At 46.8% G+C, this 25,844-nt stretch overlaps 1 pseudogene; it reads right to left on the bottom strand.

Annotated features, from left to right (window-relative positions):
* Window positions 1-1,453: 1,453 nt before the first annotated feature.
* On the bottom strand, window positions 1,454-25,606 carry LOC149127965 (heat shock protein beta-1 pseudogene; annotated as a pseudogene).
* Between the last annotated feature and the right edge of the window lie 238 nt (window positions 25,607-25,844).

The raw sequence follows: 25,844 nt of genomic DNA, 5'->3' as shown, positions 1-25,844 counted from the left end.
CTAATCCTCTGCCTTGCAGCGCTGGCACACAGGGTTCTAGTCCCGGTTGGGGCGCCGGATTCTGTCCTGGTTGCCCCTCTTCCAGGCCAGCTCTCTGCTGTGGCCCGGGAGTGCAGTGGAGGATGGTCCAAGTGCTTGGGCCCTGCACCCCATGGGAGACCAGGAGAAGCACCTGGCTCCTGCCATCAGATCAGCGCGGTGTGCCGGCCTCAGCGCGCCGGCCGCAGCGGCCATTGGAGGGTGAACCAACGGCAAAAGAAGACCTTTCTCTCTGTCTCTATCTCTCACTGTCCACTCTGCCTGTCAAAAAGAAAAAAAAAAGAAATTCTATTTCAAAAATAGGGGAATGGGGAGCATAAAGAAGTGACTAGAAATTCAGAACTCAGCAAATGCTGGGACTTTATTTATATTTTTAAAGATTTATTTGAAAGACAGAGTTAGAGAGGGAGAGAGAGAGAGAGAGAGAGAGAGAGAGAGAGAGAGAGATGTCTTCCATCTGCTAGTTCACTCCCTGAACTGCCGCAATGCCTGAGGCCCAGACTGGCCAAAGCCAGAAGCTGGGAGTTTCTTTCCAGTCTTGCACGTGGGTGCAGGGATCCAAGCACTTGGGCCATCCTCAGCACCTTTCACAGATGCATTGGCAGGGAGCAGGATCAGAAATGGAGCAGCTGGGACATGAACCAGCACCCATAAGAGATGCCAGCACCTCAGGCCACAGCCTAACCCACTGATCCACAGTACCGGGACCTGCTGGGTCTTTCTTGATGAAGATTCAGTAGGAGAGAGAAGCAATGTGGAATCCAGGAGTATCAAAATATCAAAATCACTAAAACTAGAGTCCTGTTTAAATTAATATGGATGTCTTTCCAAAGGCTGCCTCAAAGAAAAAGATAAAAATCATGTTTAGCTATTTAAAATAAGACAAAATTAGGTGAAGCTATATGGATGTACTGGACTCAAGGAAAGATTAATATAAATTTGACTAGGAGCTGGCCCTGTGGCATAGCTGGTAAAGCTGCCACCTTAGGTGCCAGCATCCCATATGGGCACCGGTTCTAGTCCGGACTACTCCACTTCTGATCCAGCTCTCTGGATCCAGCTCTCTCTGCTATGGCCTGGGAAAACAGGAGAAGATGGCCCGAGAGTTTGAGTCTCTGCACCCATGTGGGAAGACCTGGAGGAAGCAGCTCTGGCTGTTGTGGCCAGTTGGGGAGTGAACCAGCGGATAGAAGACCTCTCTCTCTCTCTCTCTCTCTGCCTCTCCTTCTCCCTCTGTGTAACTCTGACTTTCAAATAAATAAATCTTTAAAAAGTAATAAATAAAAATATAAATTAGACTACATCAAAAAATGAAAATATACTATACCAGTATCAACTCTAGACAGATACATACTTTGTTCTTCCATAATGCTTTTGACTCTGTGACACCTCACAATTTAACAGGCACTTGAGACTGAGCAGCTGTGTTGCCGTGTAACAAGGAACCACCAGTTACAGTCACTCACAATTCCATGGTCACATTCCAGGCTGCACAGCCAGACCCTTCCCGCCACCCTGCTTCTCCACCTTCACCCCAGCAAGGAGGTTCTGGTGGTTCTGAGTACAGTAAAGCAATTAATGTAAACTAAAGCTTTAAGGAAACAGTGTAATTTAGTGCAAAAATTCTGTGCAGCAAGTAGGGTCAGTCAAGGAAGCCCTTGCCTGGCCACGGGGTTCTCAGACAGACTTCCTCTACCAAGCCTGGCAGCCAGTCCCATGGGGAGTTAAGGCACGGAAGCCACCAATGAATCAAAGAGCTCAGCACACAGCATGGCAGGTGCTACTTTCTCTGTCCAGTTTGTCTCTGTTGTGTCTCCTTGTGGCATGCTCGCAGCTCCACAGGCCTCTGATCTACCTGGCAGGGCAGTTTCACAGGGGCCAAGTGCTCTTCCCTGCCCTTGGGTGGGGATGACAATGTGAGGTGAAGCAGTGTTGACCTACTTGCCACCCTCAAAATCAGGCCCTGTATCTCTGCAGGATGCCTGGGCATAGTGGTCGTCTCACTTCCCACCAAGGCCCACATGGCCACCCTGTCTCTAACCAGCTGTCACAGCACCACAGTGACCACCATATCTGCATGGCAGAGAGGCAGGAGCTAAGAGTCTGGGATTCCCTTCCCTGTGAGTATCCTCCGTGCCCATGTCTCTGCCCTGTAATTTTGCTTCTTACTCCCTAAATGGTTTAATAGTGACTGGGGCAGGACAGAGGAGCAGGGAGCCTGTGGCTTGCAGAGACCCAACCTTGGCATGCACTGATGTTCTAAATGGTCTGTTCATGTCCTCCAGGGGGCACTTCTGGGATTTTTGCTGTTTAAAATGTGCAATACATGAAAGAGTCAACTCTGGGTGTACACCAAAGACTAAAGCCACTCACACCCCCACCAAGCCACAGAGGAATCGAGTTGCCTCCCCAAAACCCGCACGGAGGACTTTGAGCACCTATTCAGTCCTCCCAGACTGCCCTGCAGCAGGTGCGCTGGGCTTCCATGCTCCAGCAGGCTGGCCTCTGCTGCAGGCATCTGTGGCTGCAAGCTGGACCATATCTAAGCAAACCGAGGTGACCCTGGAGCCTGGCTGGGACTTGGGACCCAAGTGGGTCTCAAGTTGACAGAGGAGGTCTGGAAGCTAAAGGAAGGCTCAGGCAGACAGGGTGGGGTGAACTGTGTGGCAGTGTGGTGTGTCCCTGAGGCTCCTGGGCCACACCCGCCTCCACCGCCAAGTCTCCAGGTGTGGACTGTGGAGGGGGAGGTCTCACAGAGGTTCTGGAAGTTCTGACTGGACCAAGGCATGCACAGCACAGGGCGCCTGAAACAGGGTGAGTAGCAACCACAGGCAGGGGTCACTGCACCAGAACAGGCACACAGGCAGGGTGACGGCAGACAGCCAGCAGGGGACAGTGTCTCTGTTCCAGGAGAATCTCAGGCCTTTCTCTCCCGTGCAGGACCTGGGCAGCACTGCTGCTGTGGGCTTCGGCCCTGGCCAGTGGAAGGGAGGGGAAAGGAGACGGCCTTGGGCTGCCCCGCCCCATCCGGAGAAGATGGGTCCTGTCAGCGAAGCACCCGCAAAGACCGTGAAGCGCCAGCCCAGCACCCTGACTAGTGGCAGGGTCACGTGGGTGCGGTAGAGGAGCAGCTCCTTCCTGAGGTTGAAGTCGGCTTGCAGGAGGCCCAGCAGCAGCAGGACCCACAGTTGTAGCCGGAAGTGCAGCAGAGCACATGCGCCCAGGGACCACAGGCTGCCCTGTCTCTCGGGGTATCAAAAGGACACGCAGGTGGGAGCTGGGGGCTGGGCGGTGCACGAGGCTGCTCTACTTGGCCGCAGGCTGCTCAGACTTTCCTGCTTCCGGGCCGCCGATCTGGGTGACTGGGATGGTGATCTCCACCGACTGCGTGGCCGGCTTGGGCAGCGACGCTTCCACGGTGAGCGTACCCTCAGGGGACAGGGAGGAGGAGACCAGCGTGGGGTCCACGCCAGGGGGCAGCGTGTACTTCCGGGTGAAACAGCGGGCGAGGTAGTCGTGCTCATCCTGTCGCTCTTCGTGTTTGCCCGTGATCTCCACCACGCCGTCCTTGGTCTTGACCGTCAGCTCGGGCGCATCCTGGGCCCTTCTCCTTAAGGTGAGGCGGTAGCACTGAGGGCTTTAAGCAGGGGCATAAGGTGACCAGATGTGGGCCCACTGGAAGCCTCTCCACCCTGTTACTGGTGATCTGACTGGCAGCATGAGACCAAGCTGGGCAGGTGCTGCTGGCTCTGACCCGGCTCCTCCCTGCTCCCTATGCTTGGCTGAGAGCCCCTCCCAGGGACCAGGGGACACTGGTGCCAGGACTGCTGGCCCCTGGGAGAGTTCTGTCAGGCCTCAGGACCCACAGAGAGAAGACACTTCCTCCTCTCTGGAAACAAAGCTGCTCAATAGCTCCCTCAGTCCTTACTCCTCAGTGTGTTCAGGTCCCACGCACGGGGCCAGGGCAGGCCGACTGGGCCCCTCTTCCGTAGGGGTCCCGGGGCTTGGTGCTCAGAACACTCCTGTGAGGAGCAGAGTCAGAATTGGACCTGTTAAGTGCAGCTGTCAGCCTGAAGCCTGGATGCTTTTCTTCTTTCCAAGGAGGCTGCCTCGGCCAGCTCTCATCTAGGGGCTGTGAAGAGTCATTGGCTCCAAAAGCACTTTCATCAAAGTAGGATTTTTAATAAAGGAAAAATAAAAGTAACGCAAAGTTGAAGCACAATTTAAGAAGCCGGAGCTTCTATCCACCCATGAATACGGGGAGCACAGGAGCTTGTCTCGGATCTCAGAGTTCTATGAAGTGTCCCATCCTGTCTCTCTGTGGAGAGCTGGACATAAAATAGTAACTTGGTCAAATGTAGCACTCTAGTAATACAATACTCTAGTTAATAATTTGGGTAATACAGTGCTGCAGGCAGTTTTCTGTATTTAACCAATGCACTAGAACAGGGCAGCGTATTTATGTATAGAATTATGTACCTCAGCAGCAAAGCTATGGCTTACCAAGATTACAAAAATATTCCTTTATTTCAAACCATACCCCAGACAAATGATTGTTTTTTTTCTTACCTAGTAGGTGCCTTGTCTGACTAGAGGCCACTTTTGTTGGTGTTCCTAATGAAGAGGAGCTGCCTGAGCTCAGGTGGGCCAAAGTGCTAAAGTAGTGAGGTCTGCAGAGTGCGGAATGAACTTAGGAAGCGCAGAACCATGAAGCATCAGCTCTCCAACTCTCCCTCACTCCCTGAGTCACAGAAAAACAGCTATGTTTTCCAACTTTTTACCCAGAAGTTTGGAGAGAAGAAAACCTCAAGAGAAGTGTGATTTCTCCATGGTTTCTGGAAAGAAGTTATCTCATAGGTGCAGATACAAAATGATTGAAAGGTGGTTCCTGGGAAACACATGGATTGATACATAGACATTTTACTAAACTGGACAGAAATTTAGGCTGACAATTAAGATTTTTGTCTTTCCTCTTTCTGTAACTCTTTCTAAATAAATAAATCTTTAAAAATTTAATCTGGACAGTGCTGTGGCTCAATAGGCTAATCCTCCACCTGCGGCGCCGGCACACAGGGTTCTAGTCCTGGTCAGGGTGCTGGATTCTGTCCCGGTTGCCCCTCTTCCAGGCCAGCTCTCTGCTGTGGCCAGGGAGTGCAGTGGAGGATGGCCCAAGTGCTTGGGCCCTGCACCCCATGGGAGACCAGGAGAAGCACCTGGCTTCTGCCATCGGATCAGCGCGATGCACTGGCCGCAGTGCACCAGCCACAGTGGCCATTGGAGGGTGAACCAATGGCAAAGGAAGACCTTTCTCTCTCTCTCACTGTCCACTCTGCCTGTCAAAAAAAATTAATCTGGAGGTTTCACATAGCAATCCATTAAAGTGGTTATTTACATTTTGCAAAAATATTTGAAACTATAGTTACGTTGTCAAGTTTCTTCACATTATAAGAGGTGACTTTGAAAGCTGGTCTCAGTGTAATCTTTGCTACATTATTAATATACAGTTTTCAATCAGTCATTTAGCTGTGTCTGTGCAAAGGGATTTTGTAGAGACTGTTAATATTTACAGTCAGTTAATTTGAAGTAAAGGAGAGATCCTCAATAATGTGATTGGGCCTTCCTATCAGTTGAAAGTGTTAAGAGAGAAATCGTCACCCTAAAAGAGGAGAATTTCTGCCTCAAGACTGCAGCATCCAGTCCTGCCTGAGTTCCCAGCCTGCCCAGCTGCCCTGCAGACCCCCACTTCACAGGCTCCACATCACAGGAGTCAGTCCTTTGAAATCATGAATCTTGTATATCACACATGTCTGTTCTATTGCTTCTGTTTCTATGAAAAACTCTGACACAGTGGACAAATATATTGCATCATGATACTATTAAGAACAGAATGAAAAAAATGGTCAACGTAGCAAAAGAAATTGACTGCTTGGATTTTTAAACAACCATCTTAAGAATAGATATGTGGGTTGAGGAATTAGATAAGCCATTTTTAAAGATTTATATATTTTATTTGAAAGTCAGAACTACAGAGAGAGGAGGAAAGAGGCCTAGAGAGAGGAGGAGAGAGAGAGAGAAATCTTCCATCTGCTTGTTCACTACACAGATGGCAACAATGGCCAGAGCTGGGCCAGGCCAAAGCCAGGAGCTTCTTCTTCTGGGTCTCCAATGTAGGAAGCAGGGGCCCAAGAACTTGGTTCATCCTCTGCTGATTTTCCCAGGTCATTAGCAGGGGGCTGGATTGGAAGTGGTGCAGCCAGGACTCGAACCAGGCTGCAGTTTTACTAGCTACACCATGCTGCCATTAGGGTTTTTTTTTTAAGATTTATTTTATTTATTTGAAAGACAGAGTTACAGAGAGAGGTAGAGACAGAGAGAGAGAGGGGTTCCATCTGCTGGTTCACTTCCTACATGGCCACAAAGACCGGAGCTGCGCCAATCTGAAGCCAGGAGCCAGGAGCTTCTTCCAGGTCTCCCATATGGGTGCAGGGGCCCAAGGACTTGGGCCATCTTCTACTGCTATCCCAGGCCATAGCGGAGAGCTGGAGCAGAAGAGTAGCAGTGAGGACTAGAATCAGTGGCCATATGGGATGCTGGTGCTTCAGGCCAGGGTGTTAAGCCAGTGCACCACAGTGCCGGTCCTGCTGCCATTAGTTTTTAAAGAAGTAATGCAATACGAAAAGAATGCTAAAGTTAATTGGTTATTGCCAAGCACACATTTTTGGGTAGAATGGAGCAATAATTACATTGGAGAAAAATACATGGCTTTGTCAGTAGTGAAATATATCTTATTCTCCCTAAATGAAAATTTACTGGAAAGCATGGAAAATGTCTCAGAATGCTTTTCATAATAAGTACACAATAAATGATTAGAGAATGAAAAGAGTAATAAAGTTGCATGCTGAATATTAGTTATTCCACACATTATTGACTAGATGTCTTCTATATTCACCATTGTGCCAAGTTTTAGGAGTACAGGGGTAAGCATAGGGTCCTTCTCTAATGGAATCCTGTGGTGGAATGAGGTGAAAAGGTCATATCAAGATGGCCACTATGGTGAAAAGTTCATGCCAAGATGGCCACTGAGGTGAAAAGGTCATGCCAAGATGGCCACTGAGGTGAAAAGGTCATGCCAAGATGGTCACTGACAACAGAAACTGCCTGGCAACAGGCTGTGATTGGATGGCTTCAGAAACCACATGACAACAGAGGAAACCACATGACAACAGAGCCTGACTGATGGCAGGCCATGATTGGATGGTTTCAGAAACTGCCTGGTGACGAGAGCCTGACTGGCAACAGGCTGATTGGATGGCTTTGGAAACTGCCTTGCAACAGGCTGTGATTGGTTGGGGCATAGACCACCCCTTGACCGGATTGGCTGGTCTTGGTTATATAAGCTGTTGTACTAACTCAAATAAAGGAGTCTGTGGGCTGCTCGCCTCAGGCCTGCTTTCACCCAACTCCCAGGGTCTGTGTGGTGACTCCACACATCTTGCCCCCACCATGCTCCTCCTCTCAGAAACGAATCCACTGCAACATTGTTGAGAAATCAACGGCAACAGAATCCTATTGGACCCACGAACTGACAAAAGTGCTTCTGGAACACGAGAAAAGGAATTTATTGTCATGATTTATGTCAAACTCAGAAGGCAGTTTATTTCCCAGAACATTGAGTTTAGCTTAGTAACCATAATACCCACATACTTAAACCATTTGGGGGGCGATATGGAGATGAGTGGATAGTTGGGGTTGACAAACCGACACAAGCCTATATCCTGGAGTTAGGCTGTGTGACCTGGACAAATTGCTTAGTGTCTTTGAACCTCTGGATTCCCAACTATAAAATGAGAACCATACCTAACTGGCAGTGTGTGTGTTTGCATGCATGTGCACATATGTGTAGTGGTGTGGATAAATTACTGCTATTAGAGGAAGCAGCTATGTGCCTAGCATACAGAAATTTGGCAATAAATTTTAACTAAAAGGGATATACTCCATCTTTAAAAGCTACACAGCTTTGGGGTGACAATTTTGTTTAGCAAAGTAACAAACTCAGGGGAGATTCCCTTCTTCATGACTTTGGTATGTGCTTTTTTAAAAATTATCTATTTTATTTATTTGAAGGACAGACTTACAGAAAGATGTAGAGCCAGAGAGAGAGGTCTTCCATCTGCTAGTTCACTCCCCAAATGGCTGCAATGGTCAGAGCTCAGCTGATCCAAAGCCAGGAGCCAGGAGCTTCTTCTGGGTCTTCCATGTGGGTGCAGGGGCCCAGGACTTGGGCCATCTTCTGTTGCATTCCCAGGCCATAGCAGAGAGCTGGATCAAAAGTGGAGCAGCTGGGACTCAAACCGGCACCCATATGGGATGCTGGTGCAGCAGGCCAGAGTTTTAACCCACTGTGCCACAGCACCAGACCCCAGTATGTGCACTTACCATTAGTTTATCCAAACAAAAATCCCCAAGATGTAATGATAACACATAAAAAGAAAAATTTTTAGGAAAAAATACAAATGTAGGCATCAAGTATTGGTAGTATAGGCTCATAAGGATCAGAGACTCTTAGAACTGAAACAAGTACTGGAAGTCATGTAGGTCTCCTTTTACAGAAGTTTTCAAAGCAGAAAACCCTTTCAATAGGCACTAAGTAGTTAGAGGCAGAGGGAGAACAACCACCAGGCAGGAGACACATTCTCATCTCTCTTTTACCCACAGTTTATCTCTGTACTTTAGATCCTTGTCTTTCAAAGGAATAAATGCCATTCTAAAAATCAGTGTTACCACTTAGGTTGTGTAAAAATAAAAAAGACAATGCCTTTTCCACCCTGGTGCTCTGTCAGAGAGGGTTTCTGTCCCCAGGATGCTCATCACTGTGTGGGAGGCCCATGGGAATTCTAGGGGGTGGGGCCAGTCAGTCTGTCATTCACCACATTGGCCCTTGTGCTAAGTGCTTTGCCTGTGCTTTCTCATTTAATCTTTACCCAGGACTCTTTGAGGCACACACTTTTATTTTCAACATCATCCACCTGGGTTAATCAAGGCTTAGGGAGGTTTGGGAGTGTATCAAATCCATGGCGCTACCAAGTGGGAGGGTGGCATTTGAGGATGTTCAGTCTGGCTGCAGGGACCACAGAGATTTGGGGGTTTCTTGGCACTGCAGATTGCTAAATCCTCATCTTCCACCTTACTATCAGGAGTCTCTCTGCCCATTCAGGATAAATGATGCTGAATGCACGACTGATTCTCTAGCTGTCTGGTGGGCTATCATAGTCACATCATTCATAACAAACCAGCCCAGTATCGTGTGCTGATGCAGCTGGAATGGGTGTGTGTCTTGTGCTTCTGCAGAAGGACAACACCCGTGTGGGCTCATACTGTGAACAAAGGACCACCCAACAGGAGAATCCTGTAAGACCTGGATACAATCAAAACATATGGGCTTTGCAAATCCCTAAGGAAATGGCATGATCCAAACACCTTTAAAAGGCCACTACCTTTAGTTCTCATTGTTAACCTGTATAATGAATTTGAACAGAAGGTGCCTAGAGGATGTGAGGAAGTGGACCTTTCTCCACCATGGTTACCACAGAGCACACTAATGTCCCTGCAGTAACAGACAAGGAGAGTTGGGCAGAATGCTCTCGCTCACACATAGGAAACATAACTGCAGTGGTAAACAACACTTCCACAGATCCACTATTTGTAAAGAACACAGAAATTGAAGTTGTAAAGTTGGTTCTACCTCCCCTTAACCATATAACCTTAGGTTTGTCATTGAAGCTAGATGAACTTCCCTGTCTTATATAATGGAGCTGGTTTATTTACTTTTACTGTTATGGGCACCAAGTAAGAATAATTTGGACATGGATGTGAAAATTATCAAATTCTGTACAAATATATGATCAAGTGCACATGGGTATTTCACTGAGGTTGAAGCACATCAGCTGAGAACATTGCTGTCACCCAATCCTCCTGACTAGGAAGAGGTCACACACTGAATGGTAAAACTTGGAGGGACCTCTGGGAGGCATCTGATGATGCACTGTGGAAAACAAAGCCTTGGAGAGACCAAAGAGGATACTCAAACTCACAGAGTCTAATCAAAGCAAAGGGGAACTAGAATTCAGTTTTCTGGAATTTCAGCCTCATGCTATTGTAATGCATAGTTTATGGTTTTCTATATTTTAAATTTAAATTTTAAATTTTGAAAGCCAATCTTCTTTCAAAATAATCTAAAAGGAAAATTGTTCCGATTGACTCAGAGGTTTCTCATGGCCATCAGCCTTCTGAAAACATCCCAGGGTGATCCAAATGGAAAGACAGTGAACCATTATGGCGGCTATGAGATGAGGGCACAAGTCATGACAAACATCAATCTTGTTCCTAAATGATGTAATCATAAACAGTGTGACTCTGTTCCCTGTTACTCAAGAAGTAACAAAGCACCAGCCCTTGGGAAATTTCTGGGAAAAACATAGTAGAAATAGTAGAAGGAGACAAGATGAGGCATTTTCTCCACTCAGGTTCATTAAAAACCAAACGACATTGATGGTCTCTTTAAGGGTATTAATCACCCCTCCTTTCCTCTCAAACACTTATTTTTAACTCTCACAGACTACTTTTAATAAATAAGACTGTTTAGCAACTGAATAAAGGAAGTAACTAAGTCTACTGTTGTTCAATAATTTCATGTTTACAAACTCCAAAGGATTCCGACAGAAGACTTTAGTACCACACATAAATTCTTTTTTAAAATATTTATTTATTTGAGGGGTAAATTTACAGACAGGGAGAGACAGAGAGAAGTCTTCCATCTACTGGTTTACTCCCTAAATGGCCACAATGGCCAGAGCTATGCTGATCTGAAGCCAGGAGCCAGGAGTTTCTTCTGGTGTCCCATGTGGCTGCAAGGACCCAAGTACTTAGACTGTCTTCCATTGCTTTCCCAAGCCATTAGCAGGGAGCTGGATTGGAAGTGGAACAGTCCAGATGCTTAATCTACTATGCCACAGTGCCAGTGCCCACACATAAATTTTTTAAGATAGAAAGAACCTTAATAGGTTCTCTCATCCAATCTCACACTGGAGGAAAATATTCTGTCTGTGAGATCCTGCATAGAAAGCAACCTGGCAGCTACTAGAACTACCTAGGGATAAGGCACTTCTTACTGGGGGTGAGGACTAGGACTTGCAAGTCCACATGGTTTATTTATGGTAACAGTGAAAAATCTGACTCCTCACAACTCCTAGCAATTGGCCCCACTGCTGTGTGCACCCAAGGAATCACAAGTAGCTCCCCTCTTGGCATTTATCCATGTCATTTCAGGAGTTACACCCTCTCTCTCACTCTTCCAATGCACTCTTCCTCCCTCTTTCTTTGCAACTAACATACTACTTAGCAATATATACTTTTTGTTGTTGTTGTTGTTTAAAGATTTATTTATTTATTTGAAAGGCAGATTTGCATAGAGAGAGTCTTCCATCTGCTGGTTCACTCTCCAGTTGGCTGCAACAGCCAGAGCTGTGCCGATCCGAAGCCAGGAACCAGGAGCTTCTTCCGGGTCTCCCACATGGGTGCAGGGGCCCAAGGACTTGGGCCATCTTCTACTGATTTCCCAGGCCTTTGCAGAGAGCTGGATCGGAAGTGGAGCAGCCAGGACTCGAACTGGCACCCCTATGGGATACCGGCACTGCAGGCGGTGGCTTTACCTGCTATACCACATTGCTGGTCCCAGCAATAGATTCTTAACAATTCTTAACAATTTAATGCTAACACTTTGGGTATCTGTCTTAGAGACCTACACAATTAAATTATTTTTCCAGGGGCCAGTGCTATGGCAGAGCAGGTTAACACAAAGCAACTGTAACTAGAATCGGCACTTCAATATGTGCTGCAGGAGTTCCAAGCAGCTGTTTGTATCTAACCCTAAATTTATCTTTTTGTTAAGATTTATTTATTTATTTGAAAGGCAGAGTTAGAGAGAGGCAGAGGTAGAGAGAGAGAGACAGGTCTTCCATCTACTGGTTCACTCCCTAGATGAATGCACTGGACAGATCTGAGCTGATCTGAAACCAGGAGCCAGGAGCTTCTTCCTGGTCTCCCACGTAGGTGCAGGGGATAAGGTCTTGGACAATCTTCTGCTGCTTTTCCAAGCCATAGTGAAGAGCTGGATCAGAAGTGGAGCAGCTGGGACTCGAACCAGCACACTTATGGGATGCCAGGACAGCAGCTTTACCCCGGTAAAGCTACTACACCACAGTACCAGGCCAAATTTATCTTTTAATTCCATTTTTCTTTCTTTTTCTTTTTTTTTTCTTTTTTCTTTTTTGACAGGCAGAGTGGACAGTGAGAGAGAGAGAGACAGAGAGAAAGGTCTTCCTTTGCCATTGGTTCACCCTCCAATGGCCGCCGCGGCTGGCATGCTGCAGCCGGCGCACTGCACTGATCCAATGGCAGGAGCCAGGTACTTATCCTGGTCTCCCATGGGGTGCAGGGCCCAAGCACTTGGGCCATCCTCCACTGCACTCCTGGGCCACAGCAGAGAGCTGGCCTGGAAGAGGGGCAACTGGGACAGAATCCGGTGCCCCGACCAGGATTAGAACCCAGTGTGCCGGTGCCGCAAAGCGGAGGCTTAACCTAGTGAGCCGCGGCACCGGCCTAATTCCATTTTTCTTAAAAGTGCTTGAGGTACATGCAAATATTCATCCTCTGTTCTACAGAAAACTGCTATATTCTGCTGTTTACAGGTTCTATACCTTGTGTGAATTGTTCTGTGGGATCCAGAAAAGATACAGCACTTACACAATACCAAGGGTAGGATCTTTCTTCCTTCCTTCCTTCCTTCTTTCCTTCCTTCCTTCCTTCCTTCCTTCCTTCCTTCCTTCCTTCCTTCCTTCCTTTCTCTCTCTCTCTCTCTCTCTCTCTCTCTTTTTTTTGACAGGCAGAGTGGACAGTGAGAGAGAGAGACAGAGAGAAAGGTCTTCCTTTGCCATTGGTTCACCCCCCAATGGCCGCCACGGCCAGCGCGCTGTGGCCGGCGCACCGCGCTGATCTGATGGCAGGAGCCAGGTACTTATCCTGGTCTCCCATGGGGTGCAGGGCCCAAGTACTTGGGCCATCCTCCACTGCACTCCCTGGCCACAGCAGAGGGCTGGCCTGGAAGAGGGGCAACTGGGACAGAATCCGGCGCCCCGACCGGGACTAGAACCCGGTGTGCCGGCGCCACAAGGGGGAGGATTAGCCTAGTGAGCCGCAGCGCCGGCCTCTTTCTTTCTTTTTTTTGACAGGAAGAGTGGACAGTGAGAGAGAGAGATAGAGAGAAAGGACTGTGTGGTCTGCATGGGCAGACACCCAGGAAGGGCTTGGTAGGAGGGCACTGGAGGAGTACTGGGCCCTCGTGCACAGCCTGCTGTAGGCATCCAGGGTAGCAGAGTCCTGCGGGGTCCTTAGAGATCCTGGCCGCGCAGTGACAACCGTGGAACAAAGTACTGTTCTGCGGCATCTGCCTCCCAGGAGCGTTGCGGGTGGACAGGGGTCACGGGTGACAGGTGGCACCTCCTGTGCACGGTCTCTTGCCCGTCCAGGACCGAAAGTGGAAAGGGAAGCAGAGGAGCCAGCTCAAGGCAGTCCCGCTGCGGGTTCCATCAGGTGCAAAATGTCTCCCGACTGCATTTAACCTTGCAGAGAAACTGTCCCCTTTTGTGGGCCAGAGACAGCATCTGCTTTATTAGCTGTGCAGTGTATTCAAAATTAAAATTTGGCCAGTCCTATCTTTAATCCTCACAGTGTAGTTACATTCTGAGGAATTGATGAAACTGTTCAGTACTTTGGGGCTGAATTTAAATATTAGGTGGGCAAGCCTGTTGTTGGCTTTTGGTTTGTCTCATTTGGTTTGTTTGTAGCTACTGGGCGACTTCATTTGGTAAAAATGTATTCAGGCTCAGTAGTGTATTCAAGGATGGCCACTTAGTGAGTTGTCTTTTTTTCAAAAGAGTAAAAGATTTGAAGACACGATTGAGCTACTTACTGCAAAACTCCACCACTCCTGGCAAGAAAAGCAGGTAGCAAGCTTTCATCAAGTAAGCTGAGATTCCTGTGTTTGTAATCTGAACAGCTCACTGGTGAGCTGGGAGGGGAACTGCTCTGAGCACAACTCACTCCAGAACTGCTCTTGCAGACCTTCCCTGAAGGAAGCACTGTTGTTGTCAGAAGCATTCCAGGAGCTGCTGGCCAGCAAATGTGAATTAGTCTTGAATTTAATCCATTGCAAGTATCACAAGAGTGCAGAAAGGCTGTGTCCTCAAATGAGCAGCTCACCAAGGAGAATTTGACTTAACCTAGAAGTTCTGTTTATCTCCATTTATTTCTCAGCATATTCACCCCAGGTGGGGGAGATAAATCACCCTTCAGCTCTGCAATGGCAGTGCTCTTGGTTGAGGCTGAGGATGCTTTTCATTGCATGCAGTGTTTGTAAGAGACTTAGTTCCCTGAGGATTTGTGCCTCTCCTACAAATACATTTTTGGCATTAAGACAAACTGAAGTATTTATGTTTTAGTAGTATGGCACCAACTTCAAGTATTTTGCCTACTGGCATCTTTGTCTTTAAAGAGCTCAATCCGCAGGATTACAGGATTGAGTAAAAACTAGAGAATAGCTAATCCTAGTACTAGAAAAGCACAGGGATTATTTGATCACTAGCTTCCTCATATTCCTCATGTTTCTTTTTATTTTTCTACCTTCTCTTCCCTCCCTACAGATGGTCTGGCTGTATTGAAGGCTTTTTTTTAAAAACTGAATTCTGTGAAGAAAATATAGGCTACTGGCTGGCTTGTGAAAACTTCCAAAAAATCTACCCACTCCAGAAGCTATCCTTAAATCCAAGATAAATATATACAGTCTTAGAAAAAACCCAAAAGAGGTAAGACACAATTCCTCATTTCAGCACAAAGTGTACACTCTTGGCACCAAGAAGCAACAAAAGAAGTAAGACTAAAGCAAAGGCCAGGGAATCTGAAAAGCTTCCTCTGCTGGTGCCCTGGCTTTCAACTAAGTATCCCAGCCCTGGCAGGTGGAGCTCATCACACATTACAGCTTCTGATTTTTACTTTCAAAGAGCAGAGCCCCCTTCCCTAACAAAGGATAATGAGTGATCTTTGTTTCAGATGAACATGCTTTCAAACCAAAACTCTTATTATCCAAAATATACAAGAAGCTACAACTCCCAGCTTTACAGCTGCCTGGAAAAGGGTGTATTGCTTGATGGAGAATAACTTTTTGAAGTTGTATTTATTTGCAAGGCAGAGTTACAGAGAGAAAAAAAAGAGGGAAAGACAGAGAAGTCCATCTGCTGGTTCACCCCCTAAATGGCCACAATGGCCAGGGCTGGGCCAGGCTGAAGCCATCAGCTTCCTCCAGAGCTCCCATGTTGGGGCAGAGGACCAAGCACTTGGGCCATTCTCTGCTGCTTTACCCAGCAGGGAGCTGGGTAAGAAGTGGAGCAGCTGGGACTCAAACCGGCATCCATGTGGGATGCTAGTGCTGCAGGCAGCAGTGTAACTTGCTATGCCACAGCACCAGTCCCCAGAAAGAACTCTTATCCCTGTTTTTTTTTTTTTTTTTTTTGAGTCATAATGCTACCAGGACTTGTGTTGAAAACCACAGACCACCACAGAACCCCATGAGAAGAAAAAGGGAGCCCCAGAGTAGAGGACATGTTCTGTTTCCTAAGGCAGAAGTTTGTGACTGACATTGAATTTAGCCTGGGTGTTTGGGAAACGTCCCTCACAACTGTTGGTTCCAGTTCAGGTAGTGAATCAGGGAGCTGGAGACTGTCCAGGAGACGGTTGTATCAGAACAGCTTCCACCACTGTACAGACACAGGCAGGAAATACGTGGTCTGAGTGGGCTGGGTCTTGCTGGAAAAGCAGGACTCTGAGAGGGAAGATAATGCAATGGAATGCTGTTGATCTAGACTCAAAATCAATAGGTCTGGGATTCTGTGGCCTTAGCTACCTAGCTGTACATCTTTCCTTAAATCCGTCCATGTTACCACATGGTTTTAGTTCTAGGTTTTAAGTCCAAACTAATGTAACATGTTTATTATGTAGAATCATCCATTCTATTGTTGTGTATTGCTGAACCTGAAGTGATGTTTGAATTGTTAAATGGTATATAAAATAGTGCTCGTGTATAGAAAACCACGGTGTCTATTACAAGTGCCAAAAACTCTTGAAGGCAGTTAAGCTTTGAAGTGGTCTTTGAATATTTGAATACATTTATTTTGATAAATAATGTCATTGAATACTCAGAGTCCAGGTGTGAGTTGATTTGATTTTGGTAACTGGAAATATGACCAACATAACATCTTTGTAGTAGAGAAGAGGCATGCACTACTGAATCTGTGCAGGGAGAACTGGCAGCCCCAGAGCTGAGATGAGGGTGGCAAGGAAGATGCTCTTTTCTAAACCTAAGTCACAGCATATCTTTAGAACCACCCAGGGTTAAAATTACTAACAGAATCTTTTATTAAACATAAAGGTCATTTATGAGAATAGAACATTGACCTAAATCCCTTCTTGAGGATTAAGAACCAGCTAAATAGGAGGCTGCAGTGGTGACCTCGAAGGGGTTGGGGCCCGGGGTTGGGGATCATGGGTCCCAACAGCTGGCCCGGACCTGCCGAGAGCTCCCCCGGTCATGGGCCGGCACTGCGGCTTGGGGCTCCAGAGGTCTGGGGAAGCCTGCGGGGGCCGCTTCCTGCTTCCCTCTTGGGCCAAGGTCAGGGGTCACAAAGTGACCTAAAGTGACCAGTTCAGGGCGGAAATCCCTGAGGTGCCACTGGGGCCTGGGCTGGGCCCGCAGGCGGGGCGGAAGCAGAGGGGAGACGCCCGGGATGTGCGCCCAAGGCCACAGGTGTTCCTGTTGGCCCCTGGGGCACCCGCGTGGCCTCAGCCCCACTCACAATGGAACTGCGCGTGCACCTCAGACCATTTTTACCCCTAATTCCACTTTAAAGAAAGGTTTATCGAGGTCGGCACCATGGTGTGGGGGTGCAACCATGGCCTGCAGGCCTGCATCACTCACGGACACCAGTTCGAGTCCCGGCTGCCCCACTTCCTGTCCCACACCGGCCAAGGAGTGCAGTGGTGATGGACAGGTGCTTGGACCCCGAACCACACGGGAGACCTGGGCAGGGGCTCATGGGCCTTCAGCTTCACCCAGACATTGGGGGATCGAACCAGCAGATGGAAGACCCCTGTCTCTATGCCTTTCAAATAAATCTCTTAAAATAAATAAAAAAGAAACGCAAAAAAAAAAAAAAAGAACAAGATAAATAGCAGTGAACTGCATGGAGACAAACACCAATGTTACATTTCTCAACTCTCCACTGCTCCAGTGAACAAAGAAGACAAATAAGAGGGATAGAGGCCTCCCCTTTTTTGTCATCCTTCCCTTGATTCCAACTAGCATGGGCTTCCAGAAAATGTACAGGGAATACATTCTCTTCTGTGGTCAATACATGATCTCAGAATTTCCCTTATTCATTTGCCTAACATATTTTGATTGTGTTGCTCTAGGTAAAGGGAAGGCAACAGAACTGCCCTTTTCCCCCATTTTTAAAATCTATTATTTATTTGAAAGGCAGAGTTACAGAAAAGGGGTAGAGACAGATCTTCCATCTGCTGGTTCACTTCCCAGATTGGCCTCAGCTGAGCCAATCTAAAGCCAGGCGCTTCTTCCAGGCCTCCCACATGAATGCAGTGGTTCAAGCACTTGGGCCACCTTCTGACGCTTTCCCAGGCACATTAGCAGGGAGCTAGTTTGGAAGTGGAGCAGCTGGGACTTGAATAAGCACCCATATAGGATGCTGGCATAGCAGGCAGTGGCTTTACCCATTGTGTTGGGCCCGGGTGTGTGTGTGTGTGTGTGTGTGTGTATGTATATTTCAAAGACTCATTTATTTATTTGAAAGGCAAGGTTAGAGAGGGAGAGACATAAGAAGAGAGATCTTTCAACCTCTGGTTCACTCCCCAAATGTCCACAACAGCAGAGGCTGGGCCAAGCCAAAGCCAGGAGCCTGAACAGTGGAAAATCTTGTTATTAGTTTAAAATTAATAGGCTGTAGCTGGTGCTGTGACATATAAGGTAAAGCCACCACCTGCAACACTGGCATCCCTTATGGGCACTGGTTCATGTCCTAGCTGCTCTGCTTCTAATCTAGTTACCTGCTAATGTGCCTGGGAAAGCAGCAGGAGATGGCCCAAATACTTGGGCCTCTGAATCCATGTGGGAGACCTGGAAGAAGCACCTGGCTTTGGATTAGCCCAGCTCCAGCTGCTTGCAGCCACTTGGGGAGTAAAACAGCAGATGGAACATCTCTGTCTATTTATGTGTCTCTCTCTCTGTAATTCTGTCTTTCAAATAAATAAATCTTTAAAAAAAGGTTTTTTAATGTATGCTATAATCCAATCCAGTAAAAGTAAGAGAAGCATTAAATATTGCTACCTATATTTTTATATAGTCTAAGTATTGTATAAACTAAAATATACAACACTAGGAGTATGCTATCAGTAATTACACTACCAATCTTAGTGATTATAAATAAGAATTTTAGTAACTATACTGATTCTGAACAGTAATTCAATGATTCTGTTTTTAAATTTAAAAATGCCCATTAACTTAAATGTTTCTGTGTAGCTCCTAATAGTACTACAAGCTTTAGAAGTTCTATGCTGTTTAACATTTCATCTTCAGTGCCAACTTGATTATTACACTGCCAGTTTATAAAACATTTCACAGTCTTGTGAATCTTACCATAAGATAGGACTGTGTAGAATAAATCCTTTAACTATAAAGACAATCTTATCTCACAAGGGAGGAAGATCCAGAGGGGTAAAATGACTTGCTAATTTCACTTAGCTCTGTTGGCACAGAAACAAGGAAAGTTCTCAGCTTCCTGCCACCTCCCTCTATACCACCTACCTCAACTAGATAAGCCTGTAATTGTAAGGACACTCAGGCCCCATGAGTTTAAATGAATTTTTCAAGGTTACATGACAAAGAAGTACCAAAGCCAGAAGTAAAAATTATTGCTTCCATTTTTCTCTTCCTTATCCACTATGGAAGTCTGATTTACAGTTATGCATTATTCAAATATCATTTACAACCAAGAAGCATTATTTTTCCCCCAAATTTAACAATGAAACTACTTTTCTCCATTGAGGAAGTTATTTTATTGGATGATACAGACATACTTGTTTTGTTTTTTAATTTGAGATGCAAAGAAATGAACAAGTAGACAGAGAAGTGGTATTCACCCTCTAGTTCACTGCTGAAAGGTCCACAGTGTCCAGGGCTGGCCCAGGAGCAGGGAACCCAATCATCTGAGCCATCACTTGCTAGTTCCCTGGGTCTGCATTATCAGGAAGCTGGAGGCAGGGGCTGGAACCGGGAATCAAACCCAGACACTCCAATGTGGGACACGGACATCTGAACCACAAGGCTACACCCTGGCTTCCAGACTGGTTTTTTCACCAGTCATCTGAAAATGAAAGTTAATTACAACCTGAAATCCAAGACTCTAGAGTCCTCAGGTGTGTGTGTCTATGCAAATTTATGCATGAGAGTTAGTTAGGTTGCCCAGGAGTCAGCAGTTTAGAGAGAACCGAAGAGTGAAACGTATGTCAGAGGATGTCAGCATTGGAGAGGTGGCTGTGCTCTAGTCAGAAGCTGAGGAGGACAAGTCCACAGAGAGCAGCAGCACCAACGGAGAATGCTATACTAGCAAGTAAGGAGAAAAAATGCTGAAAAATAAATATTTTAAAAAGATCCAGGACCAGCGCTGTGGCTCAGAGGGCTAAAGTCCAGGCTTGCAGTGCCAGCATCCCATATGGGCACTGGTTTGCATCCCAGCTGCTCCACTTCCAATCCAGCTCTCTGTGATGGACTGGAAAGCAGGAGAAGATGGCCCAAGTACTTGGACCCCTACACCCACGTGGGAGACCCAAAAGAAGCTTCTGGCTCCTGGCTTTGGATCAGCTCAGCTCTGGCTGTTTCGATCATTTGGGGAGTGAACCAGGTGATTGAAGACCTCTCTCTCTCTCTCTCTCTCTCTGGCTCTACCCCTCTCTGTAGCTCTTTCAAATAAATAAAATAAACCTAAAAGAAATTTATTGGGAGTGGTGCTGTGGTATAGCGTGTTAAGCCACCGCCTGCAGTGCCGGCATCCCATATGAATGCTGGTTCAAGACCCACTTGTTCCACTTCTGATCCAGCTCTCTCCTATGGCCTGGGAAAGCAATAGAAGATGGCCCCAGCCATTGGGCCCCTGTTCCCACAAAGGAGATCTGGAAGAAGTTCCTGGCTGCTGGCTTCAGATCGGCACAGCTCTGGCTGTTGCAGCCAACTGGGGAGTGAACCAGCGGATGGAAGACCTCTCTCTCTGTGTCTTCTCTCTGTGTAACTTTCTCTCTGACTTTCAAATAAATACATGTTTTAAGAATTATTTATTTGGAAGACAGAGTTATAGATAAACAGATAGAGACCAGGAGGGGGAGGGAAAGAGGGAAAAGGAGAGATCTTCCATCTGCTGGTTAACCCACCAAATGGTCCCAGTGGCTGGGATTGGGTCAGGCCAAAGCCAGGATCTGGAACCCTGTCTGAGTCTCCCTCATGGGTGGCAGAGACTCAAGAACTTGGGTTGTCTGCTGCTTTCTCAGATGCATTGGCAGAGAGCTGGGTGGGAAGTAGAGCAGCTGAGATGCAAACCAGTGGCCATATGGGATGCCAGCATCACTGGCAACAGATGATCCTAATGCATCACAACACTGGCTCCAACAAATTTAGGTAAAGCAATTAAAAATGCCAGGGAAATATCAAATAAAATGCCAGAGATGAGCATTTTGGTGCAGCAGGTTAAACCACTACTTGGGAAGCACATGACAAATATCAGAATGCCTGGGACTGAATCTTGTCTGTTTCTGATCCACCCTTCTATTAATATGCATGAGTGGCACCAGATAATGGCCCAAGTACTGGGCCTCTGACACTCATGTGGGAGATTTAGACAGAAGTCCTAGCTCTTGGCTTCAACCTGGCCCATCCCGAGCTGTTGTGGGCATTTGATGGGTGAACCAGTTGTTGAAAGAGCGCTCTTGCTTTCTCTCTCTCCCTCACTCTCTGTCACCCCTCTCCTTTCTCCCTCTCACCCTCCCTATCAGTCTTTCAAATAAATAATGCTTTAAAAATGTTAATGGCCCATTGGACCTAGGGTTTCCATAAATATCTGCCTAAAAATTTTGTACTTAAGCATATTTATATATGCTGTTTATAGAAAAATAGAGATAAAAGCAAATAGGAGTTTCAAAAAGTTTGGGAAATGGAATTAAAAATAAGTTTCTTTTGTGCAACTAATTTTGAAATCATGCATGTGAAAGGTCTTCAGAAAGTTCATGGAAAATGCCTTTTATACAAAAATGGTGCATGGATTTCAAAATAATTTTTTAAAGAAAATCTATATTTATATGAAAGGCAGTTATGGGGGTGGGAAGGGGAGATATAGATCTTCCATTTTCTGGTTCACTCCCAAAATGACCACAGGAGCCAGGTCTGGCCCAGGCTGAAGATGGGAACCAGAAGTCCATCCGAGTCTCCCACAGGGGTGGCAGAGGCTCTAGTAGTTGAACCATCTCCTTCTGCAGGTGCATTAGCAGGAAGCAGAACAGCCAGGACTGCAACTGGAGCTCAGATATGGGACGCTGGCCTCACATGTGGCAGCTTAACCTGCTGTGTCACAAAGATGGTCTTTCAAAACAAATTCTTGGGGCCGGCACTGTGGCACAGTGGGTTAAGCCACTTTTTGCAGTGCCAGCAACCTATAAGGGTACCAGCTTGAGTCCTGGCTGCACTTCTGATCCAGCTCCTTATTAATATGCCTGGGAAAGCAGTGGAAGATGGCCGATGTGGAAGACTCAGAAGAAACTCTTGGCTTCAGCATGGCCATTTGGAGGCTGAATCAGCTTTGACTTCCAAATAAAACTTGAAAGAAAAAACATTCTTATTCACTTAAAAGACCTGTTGCAATCCAAGTACTCGGTTACTTGCTCAGCAGAAATGCTAATTCAGGTGCAAGAAGTGCTGGAATCAGGGATGCCTTGGTAAAGAAGTAGTGGTTTGGAGAGGTCACTTAAGGGGCTTTTATGCAGAAGCCAGGCAGCAGTGTTTTAGAGTTTAAGAGAAAGTGTTGGTTTAAAAATTACATATTGGGGCTGGTGCTGTGGCATAGAGGATAAGGCCACTGCCTGAGTGCTGGCATCCCATGTGGGTGCTGGTTCGAGTCCTGGCTGCTCACTCTGATTCAGCTCTCTGCTATGGCCTGGGAAATCAGTAGAAGATGACCCAGGTCCTTGGGCCCCTGTTCCCACATTGTAGACCTAGAGAAAGATGTGGGCTCCTGGCTTCAGATCAACCCATTTCTGGCCATCATGGCCGTTTGGGGAGTAAGGTAATGAATGGAAGACCTCTCTCTCTGCCTCTACTTCTCTGTAACTCTGCCTTTCAAATACAATAAATAAAACTTTTAATAAACAATTTTAAAAATTACATATTAACTTCCAACTGGGAGATCAGTAATTAAGTCAAGGTAGTTAATCATGTAAACAGGCATCTAGGGGCCAATGCTGTGGCACAACAGGTAAAGCCACTGCCTACAGTGCTGGCATCCCATGCGGCGCTGGTTCAGGTCCCAGCTGCTCCACTTTTTATCCAGATCTCTGCTATGGCCTTTGAAGGCAGTAGAGGATGGCCCACATCCTTGGGACCCTGCACCCACATGGGAGACTCAGAGGAGGCTCATGGCTTCTGGCTTGAGATTGGCACAGCTCTGGCCACTGCAGCCAATTGGGGAGTGAACCATTGGATGGAGGACCTCTCCTATCTCTGCATAACTGACTTTCAAATAAATAATCTTTAAAAAAATTAAATAGGCTTCTAGTCAGGCAGTAATGATGACCCTGTTTCATTTCTAAACACAGAAATTATTTTAAATGGCTTTAGAGATGTATTTATCAAAATAATGTGGGCAGGACTCCCTGGGGCAGCACAGAGGCTACAGGAGAATGCAGAACACTTGAACCAGTGAGCCCTGGGCAAAGTGTGTGTGCAGTTGATGCAGGACTCCCAGTCTAGATGACAGACACATGGTTCAAAACTGGAACTAGAAGAAAACTGCCTGAGAAGAAGCATAGCGATAGAATAGGCACAGAACCCTGGTATGCTAGGGTATAGTCCTTTTGGTCCTCTGCTGTTACTTCCCCTTAGCAACAGGCAGAGCCTACAGCCTTCTGCCACCCACCCTCTCCCCACATAAAGTTAGAGTTGGAGGGGCCCATGGAGAAGTGGTGCATCTTGGGAGCTGAATCTCTGGAAGAGATGGCAGAGCAGGTGCAGAGCTCACCTGGCAGTGCTTGGGGACAGTTTCCCCACTACTGCATTTTATTGGGGATATCAAAATGCTTACCACCATCACACACACACACATACACACACACACACACTGCAGTGGCTTAATTGGTAAATCCTTCCAGACAACAGTGATTACGCCAGGAGCTAAACATAGCAACTTCCCCTAGAACTGTAGCTGGGGGAACAGGTCCCACTCACAGATGGAGAGAATGGGGACAGGCTACACCCCACTCACAAACAGGTCAGGTCATAAGGCTCTCACCAGCTAGCAGCTCTCTGGTCTCACCTCCCTGGTCTTTCTAGCTGACAAGCTCTTCCCAACCTTTCTGCCAGGGAGGGATACACTCAGGTATCACCTTCATGGAAGACCTAGAAGTTTTTTTTTTTTTTTTAAAGATGTATTGCTTTGAAAGAGTTACACAGAGAAGGAAAGAAAGAAGTCTTCCATCGGATGGTTCATTCCAAAATTGGCTGCAATAGCTGGAGCCGCATCGATCCGAAGCCAGGAGTCAGTTTGGGTGCAGGGACCCAAACACTTGGGCCATCATCTACTGCTTTCCCAGGTCATAGCAGAGAGCTGGATCAGAATTGGAGCAGCCAGGACTAGAACTGGTGCCCATATAGGATGCTGGCATTGCAGGCGGTGGCTTTGTCCTCTACACCACAGCACCAGCCCCAACCAAGAAGTTCAAGTTGACGTAGTGAACAGCACACTGTGCTTCCCAAGTCTAATGTAATCATGGGCAATGTTAACAGAGGTGTTGCAGGCTGAGGGAGGTGACAGGCATGCTTTGCTGCAGAGCTGTGATGTAGGAGAAGCAACTCCAGACCAGGAGAAAGGGGTCCCTGGGGTTCCAAGCCCTTCCTCTCTCCTCAGTGACCACTCTCCAGACCACCTCTTCTCTGTGGCCACAGACAGTTCTGATAGCAGTGTCCTGGGGCAGGGGCATTCAGTCCCTAATGAAGACTACTGCAGGGTCTGGCAGGGAGGGTTGCAGGGAAGATCTCTGAGTAGTTGGTCTTGAGGGAGCATTCCTCTTAAAACATTACAGTCCTGTCTGCCACAGGCAGCCCTGGCCTTGATGGTCATTTGTCTATTATTGTTTCACTTCAGATGATACCTCCAACCTTTGCTATTGGACAGAAGGTGATTGGCAAGAACATTCTACCCTAAAGTTTTAAAAGATTTACATATTAGCACATCCAATCACTGGCTCTCTCCCCAAACATCTGCAAAGCCAGGGCTGGGCCAGGCTGAAGCTAGGAACTCCATCCTGGTCTCCCACATGGGTGTCAGGAACTCACACACTTAGGTTATCACCATTGCTTCCTAGATGCATTAGCAGGAAGCTCAATTGGAAGCAGAGGTGGGACCTGCTTTCAGATCCTCCAATAAGGGCTGTGGGCATCCCAAGTGGCAGCTTAACCATTACACTAGAACACCCTCTACTTTGATATTTATTTATTTACTTATACATTTATATGCTTATTTATTTGAGACAGAGAAAGAGACATTCTGTACACCATTTCACTCTCCAAAGGCCTGAAATAATTAGGGCTAGGCCAGGCTGAGGCTGGGATCAGAGGACTCAATCTGGTCTCCCCACATGGTTGGCAGGGACCCAACTATATAAGCCATCACCTGCTGCCTCCCAGGTTGCACATTAGCAGGAAGTTGGAATTGGAAGTTTGCCAAGACTTGTACCAGGCACTTTAATTCAGGATCCAAGTTTCCCAAGAGGCATCTTAATCACTGTGTCAAACACTCACCCCCACCTCAGTTTATAAAGACAAGGAATTCAATTTCTCTTTCTACTACCAATTAACAGGAGTATGGATAATCTCAATTGCTTGCTCTAAGCATAATTTTTGTTGCCACAAAGGGAATCCACTTCAGTTAATGGTAGTGCTGTGAGTGACAGAGCAGAGGTGAAAAGAACCCATGTTCTCACTGACATCACTCAGCTGTTGAATTTGCTGAGCCCAGGGCCACTGTGTCTGACTCTCCTCATTGTTCAAGCTGGTTTGTGAAGGGCTTTTAGTGACCTGAACTTGAAACACCATGTACTCTCTACAAGGTGTTGGTAAGGATTTTGAACTATCCATGGTCACCTAAAGGGCCACTAAAGAGTTGGACTCACAATTTTGTCTTAGTACAAGGTGTCCTAACTGAGGACAAAGCCACCAGGATTTCCTCTGTTTGATTCATCTTACATTTGAGGAAGGTACTGTAGTGCCTAAAAAGGGGTGCAGGAACCTCAGTTTTCCCACTCAGCTGTGTGGCCCTGAGGAAGGTATTTAGATTCTATGGCTCCACTTTCTCCCCTGCCCATGGAGAGTATCA

This window comes from Oryctolagus cuniculus, chromosome 2, assembly GCF_051225735.1.
Source record: "Oryctolagus cuniculus isolate XC-2025 breed Fujian yellow rabbit chromosome 2, ASM5122573v1, whole genome shotgun sequence".
NCBI classification, from domain to species: Eukaryota; Metazoa; Chordata; class Mammalia; order Lagomorpha; family Leporidae; genus Oryctolagus; species Oryctolagus cuniculus.
This window is presented reverse-complemented; position numbering and strand designations above follow the sequence as displayed.